Consider the following 13998-nt stretch of genomic DNA (forward strand, 5'->3'; position numbering starts at 1 on the left):
TCCCGAAAGGAGTAGGACTCCTCCTGGTGCGCCCTATGATGGCCGGCCGGCCCCCCTCCTTTGAGGCTTTATATATGGAGACAAGGGGCACCCTTAGAGACACAAGTTGATCCACGTGATCATATTCTTAGCCGTGTGCGGTGCCCCCTTCCACCATAGTCGTCTATAATATTGTAGCGGTGCTTAGGCGAAGCCCTGCGACGGTAGTACATCAAGATCGTCACCACGCCGTCGTGCTGACGGAACTCTTCCCTGACACTTTGCTGGATCGGAGTCCGGGGATCGTCATCGAGCTGAACGTGTGCTAGAACTTGGAGGTGCCGTAGTTTTGGTGCTTGATCGGTCGGGCCGTGGAGACGTACGACTACATCAACCAAGTTAACGCTTCCGTTGTCAATATACAAGGGTACGTAGATCACACTCTCCCCCTCTCGTTGCTATGCATCACCATGATCTTGCGTGTGCGTAGGAATTTTTTTTAAATTACTACGAAACCCAACAGCAGCCGCTTCAATATAGAAGCCACCCCATGTGGGATTTCAACGGGGAGGATGACGCCACTCGTTACGGTCGTAAGGGGCCAGCCTCAGCTGCCGCCCTAGTAAAGATCCTATCCTCTTTGTACAAGGGAGAAAAGGAGGAATTCCTCCACGCCAATCCGCAGGCCGGATTTACTATGTACGATCCTCCAAGTTGGGTAAGTGAATAATTGCGCTTGCCCGTTTGTTTGATATTCCCATGGTTAGATATGTAGTCTAACGACTTTATTGCAGGAACTGCGATAGGAGGTAAAGGATATAAATAGCCGCCCCCCACAGCCCGAGGACCCAGAACGGTCCCTCGATCCGGACTCCGAAGAGGATCCGGACATATCGATGGAGTTTATCGACGGGGTATTCCATCAGCTAAGCAAGGACAATACCTTGGTAGCCATCACGGCTGATTACCCAGGGTTAATCCCGGACTCCCAGGTGACAGAAACCGGAGTCTCATTCCGTTGAGAGAGATTCCATTCTCACGTATTCCGGTGTTTCTGACGACAACCGTGTTTTGCAGGGGAGATTTCCGAGGTAGGAGGCCGAACCTGCGGCGGCTAGCCAACGCGGGGTCGCAGGGCCCCGTGGGGCAAAAAGGAATGTAGTCCGGACTGAGATGCCGGCGCAAAGGTATAGCGCACCCTCTGTTTCCCTGGTGTTATTCTGTCAGGGCATATTAACGTTCGTGCTATCTTTCACAACGAAGAGACCTCGCCGGACTACATCTGGAGAGGTTGCCAATCGCGCCTCGACCAGCCAGGCTCCAACGTCTGGCCAGGAAGCGGAGGCGAGCACAAGGCGCGCACCGGACGCTCCTCCGACGGAGGATGCGGACAGGCTGTCTGCCACAAATTCTGAAGTGGAGAGTGCCATGAACCATAGGCGTCGCCGGACAGTTCTACGCGACGCTTGTTTCTCCCAAGAGGCTTTAGATGCCTTTAATTTGGGAGATGCGTACCTCCGTGCCGCTCAAAATGGTTTAGCCAGAGCCACGGAGCAGTATGTAAAAGACATATGGGTAAGAAAATTTTGGTCAAATATATATATATATACCAGTAGCCCCCGAGACTTGAAACAGTTAGAGCAACTGATTTAAGGATCATTTAGTATGTAGCTTCTTACAGAGAAGAATATCGTACTGTCCCAGGAGCTGGAAAAGTGCAAGGCCCAACTAGAGGCCGCACTAGCCGCAGCAGGGGAGCCCAAAGAGACCCCCTCAGGTAAGATACACTTTGAAAGATTAGTATTGTGCGGTGTGGGTTCCAATCTGACAAATCATGTTGCAGATGGCGCCGGACTCGATCCGGAAAAGCAACAACTCTTGAGCCCGTTAAAGGCTGGTGAGAGTACGTTGACAAAGGTGAGGCGAGAGAAGAATGATCTTCAGGATGCCAACACCAGGCTGGACGTCGAACTTAAAGATGTTCGTGGCCAGCTGTCAGACTCCACGAAGGAGAATCAGCGGCTTCGACGCGGCATTTTTAGTAAGTGCTTGAACGAACTTTGAAAAAAAGAGTTCGGCGAGGAAGTCGACTAACAGAGTAATGTCTGTAGGTATGCTCACAGGTCGTCCTGCAGAGGAGATGCCCAGTTCTACGGGTGACCTTCTTCCCGAACTCATGCAACTGCACGAGCGAATTCGGCAGGCAATGCGAGGCGTTGCCCAAGCCTTATGGCCTGCCCACTCCATGCCCGAGGGCCTTGGAGAGCTTGCGGAGAAGCTGAAGGGAGCTCGGCGGCGCTTCCGGTTGTGGAAGATATCGGCCTGCCGACAAGGCGCTAGGGAGGCCTGGGCCATGGTGAAGACCCGTTTTACGAAGTCTGACCCAAACCACATGGCCGAGGTCGGACCAGTAGGGCCTGACGGGAAGGAGATCCTTGTAAGCTTAGTATACGGCCAAGTAGAGTTAGCCGCGAAGTATTCCCAGCAGGACTGTAAATTAGACAGCCTGTTAGATGGTATAGAAGAGGAATACAATCAGTCAGAATGACTATGTAATTTTGAATTGACATGTGTAATGCCTTCTAGCCGGATTGTAGATCGTTTGTCGTTGCCGACCCTTTCGCTTCAACCTCGAGACCTGACGGTCCGGAGTGTGTCCGAATACCATAGCGGTTATATAAGAACTGTGGTATGCGTGGAGACCAGGCGTAGGGGTCATTAGTGCTTTATCAGACAAGTGCCCAACTAGTTATGTTATATTACATGGTTAGTAAGAAACATCTTCCAGAGAGAATAGTTCCGTTAGGGGTTCCTTTCGCTGGGAGGCATGCCCTAAAGTGCATGTCCGGACTGCATAAAAAGACACAGAAAAAAGCATCTGGGGGCGCATAGAATGAGTAAAAAAGATCATCTTTTATCTCACTAACCGAATATTCCCTTAAGAACGCTAGCTTTCGGCTTCACCCAGTCTGAGGTACACATCCGGCTGACCCGGCAGTAACAATCGCAGAGGTGCTCCCTTTACCGCCTAGCCGAACAATCGGGAACGTAGGGGTAAGCACAGGAGCCAGGCAACCCAGCTTGGTCAAAACTTAAGTCATATCGATGCATATAATGGTGAAGAAAAAGGTACATGCGGAAGTTTGACGCATGTGTTGGGCGTGAAGCCCGTATAAATAAGCTTCTGTTAAAGAGGCCCCCAGGTTTAATGAGCGCGAGTGGCGCGTCACTAGATGAGCCTTTAAGGGCTATAAAAGAAAAGAGGGGAAGGAGAGAAATGTAAGACAGAAAAATGCAAAAAATGGACAGAGGAAGGAGATGAACACAGAGTCCGGCGCTAGGCATAGAATCTTCGAAGACGGGTGGCGTTCCACGGGTTCGGCTCGAGTCGGTTATCCGATGCATCTCGCAGGCGGTACGCCCCGCCAGTCAGGACTTGGTCGATTATGAATGGACCTTCCCACTTGGGCTTGAGTTTGTCCTTTTTCTTATCCGGCAGGCGTAGAACTAGTTTGCTAACATTGTAATTTTTGGCCCGTACTTCTCCGCTTTGATATCTTCGGGCCTGCTGTTGATAAAATGCGGAACGGGCTTTTGCCACGTCACGCTCCTCCTCCAGGGCGTCCAAGTTGTCCTGCCGATCGAGCTCGGCTTCTCTTTCTTCGTACATGCGCATTCTAGGTGAGTCATGAATTATGTCGCAGGGCAGAACTGCCTCTGCGCCGTACACCATAAAAAATGGTGTGTATCCGGTGGTGCGATTTGGCATGGTCTGCAGCCCCCATAGCACGGAGTCGAGCTCCTCTACCCAGTGCGTGTTAGATTCCTTGAGGGACCGCACCAGTCTGGGTTTAATGCCGCTCATGATAAGACCATTTGCACGTTCGACCTGGCCGTTGGTTTGTGGGTGATAGACGGAAGCATAATCGAGCTTGATGCCCATGTTTTTGCACCAGAGTTTTACCTCGTCGGCGGTAAAGTTTGTACCGTTATCGGTTATGATGCTGTGGGGGACGCCATAACGGTGTACAACCCCGGATATGAAGTCTATCACAGGTCCGGATTCGGCCGTTTTAATAGGCTTGGCTTCTATCCATTTGGTGAATTTATCCACCATGACCAGTAAGTATTTTTTCCTATCGGTCCCACCTTTAAGGGTTCCGACCATGTCAAGCCCCCAGACCGCAAAAGGCCAGGTGATGGGTATAGTTTGGAGTGTGGTGGGTGGCATGTGGCTTTGGTTGGCAAAAAGTTGGCAACCAGCACATCGTTGGACTAGGTCCTGAGCGTCTGCCTGGGCCGTCGGCCAATAAAAGCCTGTACGGAATGCCTTGCTAACAAGGGACCGAGCAGCGGCGTGGTGACCACCGAGTCCGGCATGAATTTCTGCCAGAAGGTTCCGCCCTTCCTCTTCGGAGATGCAACTTTGAAGGACTCCGGTAGTGCTTTTCTTATAAAGCTCTCCCTCATGGACTCTATAGGCTTTAGATCGCCGCACTATGCAGCGGGCCTCGTTTTGGTCCTCCGGGAGTTCCTGCCTAGTAAGGTAGGCTAGGAATGGTTCTGTCCACGGGGCGATGACCGCCATTATTACGTGGGCTGAAGGTGTAATTTCATTGGCAGAGCCTCCAATTGTGTCAGATTGTTCGGCGTCGAGTGGTGCGGCTGGGTCCGGGCTGTTATTTGCGGGTTCCCCCTCCCATGCTACGGATGGCTTGAACAATCTTTCCAAAAAGATGTTGGGGGGGGGGGGGCTGCATCGCGTCTTGCTCCGATGCGTGCCAAGACGTCCGCTGCTTGATTGTTTTCTCGGGCTATATGGTGAAACTCCAGCCCTTCGAACCGAGCTGACATTTTTAGGACGGCGTTGCGGTAAGCTGCCATTTTTGGGTCCTTGGCATCGAAGTCTCCATTTATTTGGGAAATCGCGAGGTTTGAATCCCCACGTACCTCTAGGCGCTGGATACCCATGGTACTGCTATCCGGAGGCCATGTAGGAGGGCCTCATATTCGGCTGCATTGTTGGAATCCATGTACATGATGTGGAGCACATATTGAACTGTGTCTCTTGTGGGGGACGTCAGGACGATGCTAGCCCCCCGTCCGGCCAACATTTTGGAGCCGTCGAAATGCATAATCCAGTTTGAATATGTGCCATACTCTTTAGGGAGCTCGGCCTCCGTCCATTCTGCGACGAAGTCGGCCAAAACTTGCGATTTAATAGCTCGCCGTGGCTTATAGGTTATATCGAACGGGAGAAGCTCGATGGCCCATTTTGCAATCCGGCCCGTTGCGTCGCGGTTGTTGATAATATCATTGAGTGGTACTTCCGAGGCTACTGTTATGGAACACTCTTGAAAGTAGTGTCGTAGCTTTCAGGATGCCATGAATACCGCGTATGCAATCTTTTGATAATGCGGGTACCGTGATTTGCATGGAGTGAGGACAGTGGATACGTAGTAGACTGGCCTTTGAAGGGGGAATTTGTGTCCATCCGTTTCTCGCTCGACAACGAGCACTGCGCTGACAACTTGATGTGTTGCTGCAATGTATAATAACATTGGTTCGCCGGTGTTCGGCGCAGCCAGGACTGGGTTTGTTGCCAATATGGCTTTTATTTCATCAAGTCCGGCCGTGGCGGCCTCCGTCCACTCGAAGTGTTCGGTGCGCCGAAGGAGGCGATAGAGGGGTAGTGCCTTTTCTCCCAAGCGGGAGATGAAGCGGCTTAAAGCCACCATGCATCCGGTTAATTTTTGTATTTGTTTGAGGTCCTTTGGGACATCCAATTGTGACAAAGCTCGGATCTTGGCTGGGTTTGCTTCAATTCCTCTACCGGATACAATGAAGCCCAAGAGCTTTCCGGCTGGAACGCCGAAGACGCATTTTTCTGGATTGAGCTTGATGTCATATTGTCGGAGGTTATCGAATGTAAGCCTCAAGTCGTTTACTAGGGATTCGACATGCCTTGATTTGACAACCACATCATCCACATACGCCTCCACTGTTTCGCCGATCTGGTTTGCCAGACATGTTTGGATCATGCGCTGATATGTTGCGCCGGCGTTTTTCAGCCCGAAGGGCATTGTGTTGAAGCAGAATGGGCCGTATGGTGTGATGAATGCTGTTGCAGCTTGGTCTGATTCTGCCATCTTGATTTGATGGTAACCGGAGTATGCGTCGAGGAAACACAACGAATCATGTCCTGCGGTGGCATCGATAATTTGATCGATACGGGGGAGGGGGAAGGGATCCTTTGGGCAAGCCTTGTTAAGGTCTTTAAAATCGACACACATGCGCCAGGATTTGTCCTTCTTTGGTACCGTCACCAGGTTTGCTAGCCAGTCCGGATGTTTTATTTATCTAATGAATCCGGCCTCCAATAGCTTGGCTAGCTCCTCTCCCATAGCCTGTCTCTTGGGTTCGGAAAAACGCCGAAGGGCTTGTTTGACAGGTTTGAATCCTTTTAGGATATTTAAGCTGTGTTCGGCCAGCCTGCGTGGGATCCCTGGCATGTCTGAGGGGTGCCAGGCGAAAATGTCCCAGTTCTCTCGTAGGAACTCTCACAGTGCGGCGTCTACATGAGGGTTCAGTCGTGCCCCGATGGAAGCTGTTTTATTGGGGTCCGTTGGATGGACCTGGAATTTGACTATTTCGTCAGCTGGCTTGAAGGATGTTGATTTGGATCTCTTGTCGAGTATCACATCATCCCTGTTAACCGTGGAGCGGAGCGCAGTCAGTTCCTCGGCCGCTAAGGCTTCGGATAGTGCCTCAAGGGCTAATGCGGCCGTCTTGTTTTCGGCGCGGAGTGCTATGTCCGGATCACTAGCTAGAGTGATAATTCCATTCGGCCCGGGCATCTTAAGCTTCATGTACCCGTAATGGGTTATTGCTTGGAAGATTGTGAATGCTTCCCGCCCTAGTAAAGCGTGATGTCCGCTCTTAAACGGGGCCACCTGAAACGTGACTTCTTCGGACGTGTAATTATCCGGCGTGCCGAACACCACATCTAGTGTGATTTTTCCTGTGCAGCGCGCTTCCCGACTGGGGATTATTCCTCTAAAGGTTGTGCTGCTTCGCTCGATGCGGTTACAGTCTATTTCCATTTTTTGAAGGGTTTCCTCATAAATGAGGTTCAGTCCACTACCTCCATCCATGAGCACCTTGGTGAGGCGAAAGCCGTCCACTATGGGACTGAGGACCAATGCGGCTGGTGCTCGGGCTGTTCGGAATCTAGGTACATCACTTGCGTTGAAGGTAATGGCAGTGTCGCTCCATGGATTTATTGTTGCAACTTGATAGACTTCGGCGAGGCTGCGGAGTGTTCTTTTTCGCATATTGTTTGATGCGAAAGTCTCAAAGACTGTGAGAACGGTACTGGTGTCCTCGGGCTGGCTTTCTGCGGCCTCCAGGATTAAGATGTCCTCGCCGATTTTGGCCACCTGCCGGAGTATCCAACATGCTCTAAGGCTGTGAGTTGGTGTGGTGTCCTCTGTACTGTGAATTCTACAGGGTCCATCAAGCCACCTTTCCAGTACGGTTCCATGCCCTGTAGAGGGTTTTGGCTTTTTGGTGTTTATCCCGGGTGTCCTATGATGATGCACCCTCTTAGTTCGGACGGGATTACTATTTAAGGCCGGATTGTCCCAAAATTTTATTTCGGTTTTCCAGGCGCTTTCCATCGCACAGCATTTTTGTACTATGGACGCCAAGTCAGCGAAGCGTGTAATATCACGACGACTTACGGCGTTAAGGATTCCATCGTCCGTGCAATTATTGCAAAAAATAGAGATTGCGTCTCCCTCGCGGCAATCCTTTATCCCGTTCATAACCAGGAGGAATCTGGCCCAGTAATGATGTACTGTTTCCTCGGGCCTCTGCCTGATTTGGGAGAGATCGCTTATGTTCGGGTGGGCGGGTGTCGTTGAATCTGAAACCTCACCCAATCCAAGATTCGGAGGCCGAAGAGTTTCCGAACTCTGAAGTTCGGATTCTTGGATGTTGTCCAACGAATCTAGCCCGTTGCCTGATCCTAAGCTCAGGTCTTGAGTTACATCCTCCTCTCCGCGGGTATCTGGCTTGGAGGAGTCGGGAATTCGGACGTAGCTAGTCCTTAAAACAGATGAAGGGTCGCCGCACTGCGCCCCTACCACGGCAACGTGGTGGGTGACTTGGGGAGAGTTAATTTCTCTTAGGTTGGGTTTAAGCCCAACCTGGTCGTAATCCGTAGCGACCCCCAGGACGGCGATGCGATCCAAGAGCTCGTTTACGGAAGAGAGCTCCATTGGATCTAGCTGCTCGACGAGCTCCGAGCTGACATGTAGGTTGCTTTTGATGACCCGAGAGGTCACCTTCGGCGCAACAGCCGAACAGGTGGTCATGAGGAAACCACCTAGCCGGAGGGTTTAGCCGACAGCCAAGGCTCCCTTAGCAACGACGTCGTCTTTAAAGACGGGAGGAGGCATCCTTCCTGATTGTGACGGCACAGAGGACTCTCAATGAAAGCACCAATGTCGGTGTCAAAACCGGCGGATCTCGGGTAGGGGGTCCCGAACTGTGCGTCTAGGCCGGATGGTAACAGGAGGCAGGGAACACTTTGTTTTACCCAGGTTCAGGCCCTCTCGATGGAGGTAATACCCTACTCCTGCTTGATTAATATTGATGATATGGGTAGTATAAGAGTAGATCTACCACGAGATCAAGGAGGCTAAACCCTAGAAGCTAGCCTATGGTATAATTGTTGTGTATGGAGTTGATTGCCTACGGACTACAACCCTCCGGTTTATATAGACACCGGATAGGGTTAGGGTTACATGGAGTCGGTTACAATGGTAGGAGATCTTGAATATCCGCATCGCCAAGCTTGCCTTCCACGCCAAGGAAAGTCCCATCCGGACACGGGACGAAGTCTTCAATCTTGTATCTTCATAGTCCAGGAGTCCGGCTGAAGGTATAGTCCGGCTACCCGAACACCCCCTAATCCAGTACTCCCTCAATTACATTTGCCACCGTTACCGCTACTTCCATACAACTTTGCTACTAAATACTTTGCTGTAGATATTAAGTCTTTCAGGCGTGGTTGAATTGACAACTCAGCTGCTAATACTCAAGAATATTCTTTGGCTCCCCTTGTGTCGAATATATAAATTTGGGTTGAATACTCTACCCTCAAAAACTGTTGCGATCCCCTATACTTGTGGTTTATCACATAGCCATGTGGCATCGGGCGGCAATGGAAAGTTCCCTCAGTCAAGGAGGCACAACAGAGCCGAGCGCCACCTTCAAGGTCAAGTTCTAGCATTTTGCCATCAGCACATAATGTTCAGCATCCGTGATACTATCCACGGGGTAGAGAGGAGCCGTAAAATCAGGCTGAACGAGCTCCGTGGAAGCCACGCTGCTTCTCCGCTGAGATGGTGGGGTAGCTTCTAGGGCAGCATCGAAGGAAGAATCTTCGTGCCGCTGAGATGGTTGGCCGGTAGCTTGCTGGCTCTCAAGTTCCTCCAGTTTCGCCAATCTTGCACTGAGCTTCTGCATTTCGGTTGCATTCTCTTTCTTCTTTCTCTCTCGACTTCTATAACCACCGCTGTCAGGAAACACATGCACCCACGGAATGGAGCCAAATGTGCCTCATGTTCGTCCAGGGTGTTCAGGATTCCCGAGGACCTCTGTCAGCTCATCCTTCTCTCTGTCGGGAATTAACGTCCCTTGCTGTGCTGCCTTGATTGCTTACTGAAGGTTACAGATGGGTATTGCTAGTTGCTCGTTCGTTCAAACACACTTCCCTGTTTCTGGGTCCAAAGTTCCCCCAACCCTGAAGAACCAAGTCCTTGACCGATCTGGCCAGTGCAATTTCACTGATTGGACCCCTTTAGCAAGCAGGTAAAGGATATGCTTTACTACTTTTCTGCAAAATATTTCCCCGCTCATAAGAAACAAGCCACTTTAAAGGAAATATTTAATTTTGTGCAAATTGAACAAGAGAGTCTTCCACAAGCTTGGGGGAGGCTTCTCCGATTGCTTAATGCTATGCCTGATCATCCTCTCAAGAAAAATGAAATACTTGATATCTTTTATAATGGACTAACTGATGCTTCCAAAGACCACCTAGATAGTTGTGCTGGATGTGTTTTCAGGGAAAGAACTATTGAGCAAGCTGAATTGCTATTGAATAATATATTGAGTAATGAAAATGATTCGACACTTCCTGAACCAATTCTGAAGCCAACTCCGAAGAAAAGTGGTATTCTATTTCTCAGTCCTGAAGATATGCAAGAGGCAAACAAATCTATGAAAGAAAAAGGTATTAAAGTTGACGATGTTAAAAATTTACCGCCTATTGAAGAAATACATGGTCTTGATAACCCGACACAGGTAGTAGAGGTAAAATCTCTCCGTAGATTTGATGAAGGTGATATTCCTCATAATAAGTCTGCTAGACAATGCTTTGATGAGTTTGATAATTTTATTGTTAAACAAGAAAACTTCAATGCTTATGTTAGTAGAGAATTGAAACGTAATGCCTACATTCTTGACCACTTGGGTGATTACATGAATAGAATTGTTAATGATCTTAAGTTTATTAGTAAACATGCTTCCATGGTTACAACTCAAGTAGAACAAGTACTTAAGGCTCAAGATGATTTGCTTAATGAGTTGAATAGTAAGAATAATGATAATGTTGTTAGGGTTATGACTAGAGGTGGTAAATGACCCAGGAACCTTTGTACCCTGAGGGCCATCCTAAGAGAATTGGGCGGGATTCTCAGAGAACTAATACTGATGCACCTAGTCCTCGTACTAAAAAGAAAAAAAAACTGATAGGACTTTGCATGCTTCTAGTGAACCTGTTATAGACACACCCGAGAATACCAATGATATTTCTATTTCTTATGCTGAGACACAATCTGATAATGAACATGAACCTAGTGCTAATGTTAATGATGATGTTCATGTTGATGCTCAACCTAGTAATGATAATGATGTAGGGATTGAACATGTTGCTGATCTTGATAACCCACAAACAAAGAATCAACGTTATGATAAGAAAGACTTTGTTGCTAGGAACCATGGTAAAGAAAGAGAACTATGAGTTCAGAAACCCATGCCCTTTCCTCCTAAGCTATCCAAGAAAAATGATGATGAGGATTTTGAGCGCTTTGCTGAAATTATTAGACCTATCTTTTTACGTATGCGTTTTACTAATATGCTTAAAATGCCTCCCTATGCTAAGTACAAGAAAGAAATTGTTACAAATAAAAGAAAGATATCGGAAGCTGAGATTTCCACCATGCTTGCTAATTACACTTTTAAGGGTGGAATACCAAAGAAACTTGAAGATCCAGGAGTACCAACTATACCATGCTCCATTAAAAGAAACTATGTTAAAACTGCCTTATGTGATCTTGGAGCCGGTGTTAGTGTTATGCCTTTCTCTTTGTATCGTAGACTTGAATTGAATAAGTTGACACCAACAGAAATTTCTTTGCAAATGGTTGATAAATCAACTGCTATACCGATCAATATTTGAGGATGTGTCTGTTGTGGTTGCAAACATTACTATCTTAACGGACTTTGTTATACTTGATAGTTCCGAGAACGACAATATGTCGATCATCCTTGTTAGACCCTTTTTGAATACTGCATGGACTGTTATTGATTGCAGCAAAGGCAATGTCACTTTTCATGTTAATGGTAATGAGCATACGGTACACTTTTCGAAGAAACAACCTCAAGTTCATAGTATCCATTCTATTGGAAAATTTTCAACTATTACTATTGGAGGTTTTGAATTCCCTCTTCCTACTGCCAAAAAGAAATATGATATTCTTATAGTTGGATACATGCATATCCCCGTTGAGGTAACCTAGTGTTATTCGAAAATTCTCGGGTTTCATGTCACTCAAAGAAGTTTATTAATAAGACTTGATCAACCTTGTTAATGGATTTCTTTTGACGGGCATGAGATGGATGAATTTATAAGGCACAGCTCTCTGTATCCATCTTTTACTTTCTGTTATTTAGTTTAAATAAAGCAAAAACAGTATTTTCTGTCCGTTTTCTTAATTATCCATGCAATAAAAAATGTCAAAAAATAAAAGTTCTCCAAATGCCCTGAAAATCTGATATGATTTTTATATAATATTTAAGAATTTCTGGTGCAAAGAACACACCAGGGGGCCTCACCGATTGGCCACAAGGGTGGAGGGCGCGCCCCCTGACCTAGTGTTTCTTTCTACTTAATACATGTAATGAAGAATGCTCCAACTTGTTTATCTGTTTCAGAGAAAATCAGCGGACTGGTTTCGATCCAAATAGTTCATGAGCATGAGACTGATCTTGTTTGCATAGAGTAATGATTATGAAGCTAGACACATTGGATAAAGCAAGCAATAAAATGTACTCCCTCCGTCTGGAAATACTTGTCATCAAAATGGATAAAAAGATATGTATCTAGAACTACAATACATCTAGATACATCCCCATTTATCTATTTTGATAACAAGTATTTCCGGACGGAGCGAGTAAATAGTAATGTAATTTTTTGAGAATAATGTAATATTAATAATTTTGAGTGATGGTATATCAGTGATCTGGATGTGGATATGAATGTGGAATGACAACGGTGTTACTTTAGAGTCAGGATCATATTGGCAAAAATGTTTTGCAACCCTTGTGGTGGTATTTGCGACATGGTTAATAATATCCCATGGTAAATGATATCAACTAAATTCAGCTCATGTGGATGTCGTTTTCTGCTATTTCATGTCGATGAGTCTCGTTATGGAAGGAATTTTATTGCTTGGTGCCGTATATTTTCTTCCAAAATGTGTATGCAAACTCTCATATTTAAGCAGTACATGCCTTGTAAGTTGTAATGAAGAAAACTTTGCATAGGAATAATCTGTACTCAAACTTGAGATTGCAGTTTAACAGAGAGAACTTATGTGTTTTGCATTTGACCACACTTTTTTTTGCCTGGACATTTGACCATTCATTATTGCAGTTTTTTTCTTTTCTCTAGAATAGACAGACGCATTTGCATTAAGAAGTGGTAAAGAAGTCGGGTACAACGTCTTTCGACCATTACAATGCTAATCTCAAGGATTAGCAGCCACACGCCACACGTATTACGATACAAGCTAATTCACCAAGTTTGCAAACTTTTGCAGTGACCAAGATGTGTCGATCATGTCGTTGTTTTTTCTCAGCAAATAACACATAGCCCCCCCGGCCCCCCCCCCCCCCCCCCCATACACACAGAAAATATATAATATATGTATAATCATATAAAAAGTATTTGAAGTTTAGAAGTTTGCAGATATGTCTATTTTTTCTCAAGAAATAATATATACCCACACACATGTATAATAATCATAAAAAGAATTCGAATTTCAGAAGTATAGTTTTGCAGAATTTCCCACGCCCAGAACAACTTTATCATGGCCAGTCATGAGCTGCCTTCTCATGCGCCGCTAAATCTCCAGCCCCAGCACAACTTGCATGTAATAATATTATACTCCCTCGGTCCGGAAATACTTGTCATAGATATGGATGTATCTAGATGTATTTGAGTTTTAGATACATCTGTTTTCATCCATTTCAATGACAAGTAATTTCGGACGGAGGGAGTACATATGTGAGGATTGTTTATAGCAGTGATGTATCTAGATGCATTTTCGTTGATGGAAGCGGATTAGGAGCACTCGGGTGCTCCACCCCCTATATTAAAAAATAATTTAATAATTCAAAAAAACCAAAAAAATATTGGATATATTTTTGAACCAAATATGACTAGGTATTGTACTCATATAAAATGTTTGGTCAAGGAATAATTCTCGTTGTCTTCAGGGCAAAAAAAAACAAATTTGTGACGACAACATAGCATGAATACTACTTGTTTCTAGCATTTTTTGGGAAATCTTTGACCCCGGATACAATAAAAGTCATTTCCTATTTAAATCTTTTTATATGAGTGCAATATCTGGTCAGGTTTGATTCCATAAAAAGTTCCGGGATTTT

Source organism: Triticum urartu, chromosome 2A (assembly GCF_056163025.1).
Source record: "Triticum urartu cultivar PI428250 chromosome 2A, HENAU_Tu73, whole genome shotgun sequence".
Taxonomy (NCBI): Eukaryota; Viridiplantae; Streptophyta; class Magnoliopsida; order Poales; family Poaceae; genus Triticum; species Triticum urartu.